Source organism: Coregonus clupeaformis, chromosome 35, assembly GCF_020615455.1.
Source record: "Coregonus clupeaformis isolate EN_2021a chromosome 35, ASM2061545v1, whole genome shotgun sequence".
Classification (NCBI taxonomy): Eukaryota; Metazoa; Chordata; class Actinopteri; order Salmoniformes; family Salmonidae; genus Coregonus; species Coregonus clupeaformis.
The window spans coordinates 24,974,506-24,984,310 of NC_059226.1; positions in this window are offsets into that span (position 1 = coordinate 24,974,506).

Consider the following 9,805-nt stretch of genomic DNA (forward strand, 5'->3'; position numbering starts at 1 on the left):
GAATCAACTATTAAAGACTACCAGAACCCACTGGATTCTCCAATTACATTGAATGAACTACAGGACAAAATACAAACCCTCCAACCCAAAAAGTCCTGTGGTGTTGATGGTATCCTCAATGAAATGATAAAATATACAGACCACAAATTTAGCTATACTTAAACTCTTTAACATCATCCTTAGCTCTGGCATCTTCCCCAATATTTGGAACCATGGACTGATCACCCCAATCCACAAAAGTGGAGACAAATTTGACCCCAATAACTACCGTGGGATATGCGTCAACAGCAACCTTGGGAAAATCCTCTGCATTATCATTAACAGCAGACTAGTTCATTTCCTCAGTGAAAACAATGTACTGAGCAAATGTCAAATTGGCTTTTTACCAAATTACCGTACGACAGACCACGTATTCACCCTGCACACCCTAATTGACAAACAAACAAACCAAAACAAAGGCAAAGTCTTCTCATGCTTTGTTGATTTCAAAAAGCTTTTGACTCAATTTGGCATGAGGGTCTGCTATACAAATTGATGGAAACTGGGGTTGGGGGAAAAACATACAACATTATAAAATCCATGTACACAAACAACAAGTGTGCGGTTAAAATTGGCAAAAAACACACACATTTCTTTCCACAGGGCCGTGGGGTGAGACAGGGAGTTTAAGCCCCACCCTCTTCAACATATATATCAACGAATTGGCGAGGGCACTAGAACAGTCTGCAGCACCCGGCCTCACCCTACTAGAATCTGAAGTCAAATGTCTTCTGTTTGCTGATGATCTGGTGTTTCTGTCACTAACCAAGGAGGGCCTACAGCAGCACCTAGATCTTCTGCACAGATTCTGTCAGACCTGGGCCCTGACAGTAAATCTCAGTAAGACAAAAATAATGGTGTTCCAAAAAAGGTCCAGTTGCCAGGACCACAAATACAAATTCCATCTAGACACCGTTGCCCTAGAGCACACAAAAAACTATACATACCTTGGCCTAAACATCAGCGCCACAGGTAACTTCCACAAAGCTGTGAACGATCTGAGAGACAAGGCATAAAACATAAAATTTGACATACCAATTAGGATCTGGCTAAAAATACTTGAATCAGTTATAGAACCCATTGCCCTTTATGGTTCTGAGGTCTGGGGTCCGCTCACCAACCAAGAATTCACAAAATGGGACAAACACCAAATTGAGACTCTGCATGCAGAATTCTGCAAAAACATCCTCCGTGTACAACGTAAAACACCAAATAATGCATGCAGAACAGAATTAGGCCAATACCCGCTAATTATCAAAATCCAGAAAAGAGCCGTAAAATTCTATAACCACTTAAAAGGAAGCGATTCCCAAACCTTCCATAACAAAGCCATCACCTACAGAGAGATGAACTTGGAGAAGAGTCCCCTAAGTAAGCTTGTCCTGGGGCTCTGTTCACAAACACAAACAGACCCCACACAGCCCCAGGACAACAACAACAACAACAACAACACAATTAGACCCAACCAAATTATGAGAAAACAAAAAGAGAATTACTTGACACATTGGAAAGAACAAACAAAAAAACTGAGCAAACTAGAATGCTATTTGGCCCTAAACAGAGAGTACACAGTGGCAGAATACCTGACCACTGTGACTGACCCAAACTTAAGGAAAGCTTTGACTATGTACAGACTCAGTGAGCATAGCCTTGCTATTGAGAAAGGCCACCGTAGGCAGACCTGGCTCTCAAGAGAAGACAGGCTATGTGCACACTGCCCACAAAATGAGGTGGAAACTGAGCTGCACTTCCTAACCTCCTGCCAAATGTATGACCATATTAGAGACACATATTTCCCTCAGATTACAGCGATCCACAAAGAATTCGAAAACAAACCCAATTTTGATAAACTCCCTTATCTACTGGGTGAAAAACCACAGTGTGCCATCACAGCTGCAAGATTTGTGACCTGTTGCCACAAGAAAAGGGCAACCAGTGAAGAACAAACACCATTGTAAATACAACCCATATTTATGTTTATTTATTTTCCCATTTGTACTTTAACTATTTGCACATTGTTACAACACTGTATATATACATAATATGACATTTGAAATGTCTTTATTCTTTTGAAAGTTCTGAGTGTAATGTTTACTGTTAATATTGATTGTTTATTTCACTTTTGTTTACTATCTACTTCACTTGCTTTGGCAATGTTAACACACGTTTCCCATGCCAATAAAGCCCTTAAATTGAATTGAATTGAATTGAGAGAGAGAGAGAGAGAGAGAGAGAGAGAGGGAGAGAGAGAGAGAGAGAGAGAGAGAGAGAGAGAGAGAGAGAGAGAGAGAGAGAGAGAGCTTACAGTAGAACAGAAATAAAGAACCACAAGGAAACACTGTCATTGTTACTGCATCTCTTTGTCATTACCCAATTGCCCATGAATCCAAGTAACAGTACTATCAGGGTACAGTACAGTTCTCCTTCCAGCCTGTCCCTGGATACATACAGTATGGTATGTGGTTGTGAATAATAGCTTAGGCTCCTGCCTGCAAGGAAGAGTCAAAGTGATGTTGAGTCATTGTGTGCGGTCATAGTGGCAGCAGCATAGTGGCTAATGGCCATGCTGAGGAAATCTACTGTACTAACACATTCATCTAAAGCTCTCTTCTCTCTTTACATCTCTCTCCATGTCTCTCCATCTCTCCACTCACTCCCCTGTTACTATCTACAGTCCTGGGGGCTGGAGGATATTTCTGAGGTAGGTGAAGACAATACATGACCCATTTGTCAAGGAGGCAGCGTTTTTCAGTTTTCTCCCCGAGCTAGACCAGGCAAGGGAAGAGAAAAGAGAAGAGGAAAAAACATTTACTGTAAGTCCTCTCAGGCATAGAGCCGGTCGGTCAACGTGTCTCTCTCCCTCTTTTTCCATCCCTCTCTCTCTCTCTCTCTCCTTCTCTCCCTCTCTGTCTCTTCATGCTCTGCTGCACTCTGTGAAGGAGATATGGAGCTGAAATCTGTATCTTCTCCTTCCCTCTGGCCAGAAGGTTCATGCTCTTTGCTTTTGTTTAAAATTACTTTAACCCATAGCATCACCCTCTGATGTTCATTTTGAAGTGTGCATGCGTGCGTGCCTGTGTACAACCATGGGTCTCAACAACCATGGGTCTTAAGCATTAAAACTCAGCGGTCCAGGTGGGCCTATTTGTATTGAACCAACGCTGCCAACCCTATCATTATATAGATTTTCCATTTCTATGAGTTGATTCTCTCTAAATAATGGGAAGCTGAGGAAAATTTAAATCTCTTATGAGGATGAGAAGGATAAGACTGGAGCAGGAGAATGAAGGGTTAGGTACTGTACTATAAACTGAAAGGAGGTGAAGAAACTAGAGAATTGAGTCAGTAAGTGAGAGCTCTATAGATCGAGAGAGAGAGAGAGAGAGAGAGAGAGAGAGAGAGAGAGAGAGAGAGAGAGAGAGAGAGAGAGAGAGAGAGAGAGAGAGAGAGAGAGCAGAGCAGAGCACAAGGACAGACATGAACATGGGATTTATTTGTGCTTTCCTGTGTCAGAGAGAGAATTCCTGAATTGACTGAATGGAAAACTGAACTGATCCCAACACTGAATCAGTCTGTCTGTCCTTTGTTATTACATCACTATTGTGATGAGGCTACTGTGGAGTCATTACGCAATGGGAGCTAGAGAACCAAATGCCTGCTAAGAGTTTCCAGAATGTTCCATCAACGTTATTAAGTATTCCAATGTGCACGAGGCGGATCAAGATAATCTGATGGAGAACTCAACTCTTTGGCATGGATTTACTGTCAGAGCCACTGTCACCCTGCTGCCAACAGGATGCAACATAACATGCCCGCATGATGCCAGCCACACACACACGCACAGACACACATCTTCTGAATGAAAAGAGTTCACTGTTACATTGAAATTCAAAACCTCACTTCTACTATTTTGTTCAAATTGCCGGTATCAACGTACACTATTTCCTTACAGACCTAGTAATTGTTTTCTTGAGACAACATTCTTCAGCTCCAGAGTTGTGTCCTTTATTTCAAGGTCAAACTCAACCAGCAGTGTAAATAGCTGAACAAGGTTACTCTATCTGTATCTGCATCTCTCCGGGCATTCTAGGTTGCCTATTACTCAGCCATTGAAAAATCTGTCTATTTATTTTTCTCACCGCTCGTATCTCAGCTGAAATACTGAATACTGCTATATCAGCCCTGTTGTTCCGTTATAATATTCACATACAGAGTATGATATATTCACTTGAATGCACCTGAAATGAATCCATAAGTCTCTGGCAGTGTTGCCCCAAAATCATCTGGGGCAGGAGGTTATAGAGTGCTTGGTTGCTTTAGCGATGGCTGTCTGCAAGGGCCAGGAAGGAGAAGGTGTGAAAGCCTGATTGCTCATTGGCCGGCTGAAGAGAGAATTAAACATGGCGTTTCACACCTTCCCCTGGGCTGTTTGGCATGCACTACCTGCACGTTACCATGGAAACCGGGGTAAGGACACGCCAGGTTCACGGGGAGGTGTTATACAGTGGTGCTGTAATGCTTTGTCTCTGAGTCCAGCCCAGCCCAGACACACAAATCAATCTTCATTTAGACCACACAGAATTCTGGTCAGAGCAAAGCTGCTGTGGATCAAAACAAAACAAAGCGTTGTCCTCTACCATCTACCTCCCAGACACATGGAGAAATGAGGAGAGACACAGACTGGGCTGCCAAATAGTCCATCATCTCAAGTTCAAACATCCCAGACACAGACACACACACATCCACATAGACATCTACTGTATGGTATACACACACAGAGACACAAGGCAAGACACAAACACAGACAGGCACGCACGCACACACACACACACATTCTTGCAGAATTTGCAGAGCTGAGAGATGCTCCCTGTGTTGTGCTCTGTAGCCTGTGTTTGTGTTTAATTGGATGAAAAGATGATGCATAATGCAGTAGGAGAGAAACATGTAGGAACCAAAGTCCATGTCGCCCACGGCAACAGAAACCAGCAGCTATTTGTTGTTGACATTTTTCTCCCCAGTTTTTTTCTGCTCCATTGAAACAGCAGTAGCTTCATGGTTTTTCATGTATCTGAAGCTTTTTCCTCTGCGAGCTCAGAGCAGAGTTCCTGCGCATGACAGAGTGTCTCTCTCCCAGCGAATGCATGCATACCCTGTGTGTGTGTGTGTGTGTGTGCAGGATAAGGGTTAAGGAGCTGGTCCATATAATGTATGTCACCCACACACATACACAGCCTATGCACAGGTATGAACATGCACCATTGATGAGAGGTCACATAAGTGGCCTTGGTAGGGCAAGGTGTCTGCTACTATACAGAGCACCAAGAACACTGAGTTCCTGGTTCAAACGTACATTCTCTCAGTGCTCCGTCTCTCAGTATTCTCTCTCCCTCAGCCATTTGGACTGAAACCCTCCAGCAGCAGCCTTTCAGGTTGGTTCCTCAGGCATGTCTCCTCCTCTCATTCAACACTGCAGTTCCGTGCACCGTGCCGGTTACATTGCAGGGGACAGAGAGAGAGAGAGAGAGAGAGAGAGAGAGAGAGAGAGAGAGAGAGAGAGAGAGAGAGAGAGAGAGAGAGAGACTGGGAGGATAAGGAATGTTTTTTACACAATTAAGCAGATAGAAGCGATTACAGCAGCTTAGCCGCGGAGCAGTGAACTGCTGCACATTCCTCATTATGAAGTTAAATACTCCAAACTGTCACTGACGGCTTACTTACGCTCTACTCGGAACAATCGATTTACAGCTTTACATCGCCGCCATCCACAAACCTGCTCCTAAACACACAGACACTACTGAAGAAGAAGAGAATACCCTGCCTCCTCTCCAGCCCTGGAGCTAAAACGCTGGTGATTACAGTAACAAAATGTCCCTCCTCTCCAGCCCTGGAGCTAAAACGCTGGTGATTACAGTAACAAAATGTCCCTCCTCTCCAGCCCTGGAGCTAAAACGCTGGTGATTACAGTAACAAAATGTGCCTCCTCTCCAGCCCTGGAGCTAAAACGCTGGTGATTACAGTAACAAAATGTGCCTCCTCTCCAGCCCTGGAGCTAAAACGCTGGTGATTACAGTAACAAAATGTGCCTCCTCTCCAGCCCTGGAGCTAAAACGCTGGTGATTACAGTAACAAAATGTCCCTCCTCTCCAGCCCTGGAGCTAAAACGCTGGTGATTACAGTAACAAAATGTGCCTCCTCTCCAGCCCTGGAGCTAAAACGCTGGTGATTACAGTAACAAAATGTGCCTCCTCTCCAGCCCTGGAGCTAAAACGCTGGTGATTACAGTAACAAAATGTGCCTCCTCTCCAGCCCTGGAGCTAAAACGCTGGTGATTACAGTAACAAAATGTGCCTCCCCTGTTGGAAGCCAGGAGGAGAACACTGGCCACACAACTGAGAGTGACCCAGAGACTTACAGTGTCTTTAACCTCTCCCTGCACCCCTTTGTGTGTGTGTGCCCCCTGTGGATCTCCTATCTCTGCCCTGGCCTCTGAAGTGTTGTCCCAGTCTGCAGGTGCTCCAGAGCCTGCCTGGCAGCCTGGCTGGCGGCCTCCACACAGGGAGCAGCTAGACCAAAGAGTGCGGAATGTGGACTCAGCACTTCTCAGGAGTTACTGTCTGAGGCCATGCACCAGGGCTTTTATTCTTCAGCTTACTTTTGCATTATTGAATCAGAGCCCTTCTCCAAACCTGTGACTGGACAGCCCTGGCCCAGAGGCTACATGCAGATTTGATGAATCAATATATTGCAATGCAACCTTGTGGAGAGGAGAGGGAGGAGCAAGGGACATTATCATGATTGGAACAGATACAATGGAGCCTCTTCACTTTCTTTCTTATCTGCCTTCACACACTTCTCTCTCTCGACTACGTTTATACACACACACACACACACACACACACACACACACACACACACACAAACACGCACACGCACATTGCGTGCACAAATACAAACCCACAAATCATAATTAGGTGAGTGCTTATATGTGTCCTATTTCACATACAAGTGTGAATTATACACATAAAATGGAAATCTGTTTTTTAAATATCCAAACTCCCCCGGAGACACCCTCAGAGAGTGGGGTCATGGCCAGGGTCTGCCATTATCAACGGCGACCCTGGAGCAATTAAGGATAAGCACCTTGCTCAAGGGCACATGGACAGATTTTTCACCTTGTCGGCTCGGGGATTCGAACCAGCAACCTTTCGGCAACCCTTGAGCAAGGCATTTAACCCCTAACAACAACTGCTCCCCGGGCACCGATGACATGGACGTTGATTAAGGCAGCACCTCTCTGATTCAGAGGGGTTGGGTTAAATGTGGAAGACACATTTCGGTTGAATGCGTTCAGTTGTGCAACTGACCAGGTATCCCCCTTTCCCTTTATTACTGTCCCAACGTGCTAACCGCTAGGCTACCTGCCGACGCTGTAAATGCAGGCCCACGCTGGTACACACACAAACTTGCACCTAAGCATGCACGCACACACACACACCTCCCTCCCCTCCCTCCCCTTAAGGCCTTCATTAGATAAAAGCTGCAGTGCAATTATTCAGTGTAGTCAAGCATGTCTCTGTGTGACAAAGCAAATTGCTTTTTCAGTTTGCTGTTCCTGATACAGATACGGCTTTCAGAATCAGAGAGGAATGTCCGCACCAGTGCTCCTAACGCCACAAGAGATACCACCAGCCCTCATTTAGCCCCAGTGTGTGTGCTCAACTGTTTGTTGAGTGATGGTGGCCATGCATGTGTGCCTGTTGATGTGGATTGGCATGCAAATGTGTGTTTGTGTGTGCATTTGTATTCTGTATGGTGTGAGTGTTGGTGTGCTATATTGTGTCTTGTGATTCTCCATCTGATTGCACACAGTACAGCACTTGTTTAAGCACATAATCACTGTAGAACAGGATGTGTAGTCACCAAACATAATGGGTTAGTGACAGGATAAGACTGGCTTAATTCATAAATAATAGTCACGTTGAAGAAAATATGCAATATCTAGGCTATGTTTTTGGGGGCGGTGTAGTCTGGTCGCAGATCTGTTTCTACTTCAGCCAACTCCTCCCCATTCAACATTCATTTCTTCAATCATATATTTCTTAGTTCCAAATGATTTGTCTCTGAAGGTCTGGAACCACAACCAGCCTAGTTTAGCTCAGGCTAGCCATATCCAAAGCCAACAGATAAACAGAAACAGAGAAACCCTCTGGGGCTCATGTCTTAAAGGGTTTAGACCAGAGATGTCTAGGGGCTGAAGGAAGGAGCCAGTGTGTCTAGTACGGGAGGTGCATCAGGTGCTTTGTGGTGAGGAGGACTGTATGGGCTCTTTCTCATGGCTGGCAGATTATTATCCTTCCCTTCATGTCAGGGTGACTGAGAGAGCTGTTCATGGCCATTGACTCACTATTTATCTTATATTTCTGCTCTGCACACTCAGAGACCAATCAATACACTGGGACCAAGAGAGAGAGGGGGACGAGAGAGAGAGGAGAGAGAGAGAGAGAGAGAGAGAGAGAGAGAGAGAGAGAGAGAGAGAGAGAGGGAGGTGGAGGAGAAATCCTCTATAGTGAATGAGCAGAGCACAAGGACAGAGAGGAACATGGGATTTATTTGTGCTCTCCTGTCAGACTGCGTGGCCACACACAGCACGGGGAGAGTAATGGCCATGCTCTGGTAATGGGAAAGGAAGGCTGGGGAATCTGAAGTGTTTAAATGGACCACACGGAGGAGTTTTGTAATGATTATTGATTTTGTAAGGCATTGATTTAGTCATATGGATTAGTCAGGGATAATGTACGTTTTATGTTGGTGATTGGGTTTCGGTTAAATGAAATGGTCTGTGAAAGAGCAAGAAATGTTTACCATTGGGATTGCACATGAGTTTTCTCAACACTCAAATTGTCATTTATTTTCTATGTTTGAAATGTCTTAAGGACTTAAGCTTTGCAGTCATGCATTTACACTAATGGATGTTTGCAATATGGGTTATATGGGTTGTTTAAAAAAAAAGAAGAGCCATACAGGAATGATGTATGAATTATCCTGGCCATGAGCGAGTTCCATGAGTGAGTTATTGATTTGGAGCGGCTAGCCCACCAGGCAGAGGATCTGGGGGAGGCCTGGAGCACTGGTACATGACCAGACCAGCAGCACAGGAATCGCCTGGGCACACCGTCGCCATGGAGACCTGTTGTTGTCATGCCGACACGCTAGATAGAATGCAGCGAGAGAGAGAGGGAGAGGGAGAGAGAGAGAGAGAGAGAAAGAGAGAGAGAGAGATTCAGTCAGAAAACTTTTTTCCATTGTTTACTTAATGGAGTGCCTGCAGGTTTAAGTCCCATTTGAAAACCGGTTACCTCTCTTCGCTCCGTCCCATCTTCCACAGAGACAGAGGGTGGAGGGGGTCACGAGAAGTGCTACTATTCACACATTGGGCCGTATCAGGATGAAAGAGGTAAAACGACTGAGCGCAATCCTGTGTGCGACGAGGGAGATGGAGGCCTGGGTTGACATTGGGTGGGGGGGGCTGGAATATTCTTAACTGATGTAGCTAGCTGTGCGTGTGTAGAGTATGTGTGGGAGAGTAAGAGAGGAGAGAGGAGGAGATAGAGAGACAGACAGAGAGGAGACAGAGAGAGAGAGTTTGAAAGACAGAAAGAGAGATATGGGAAATAGGAAGCGATAGGGGGAGAGAGGGGGGCAGATAGAAAATAGAGAGAGAGAGAAAGGCAGATAGAGAAAAAGAGAGAGATTGAGTGTTGTCCTG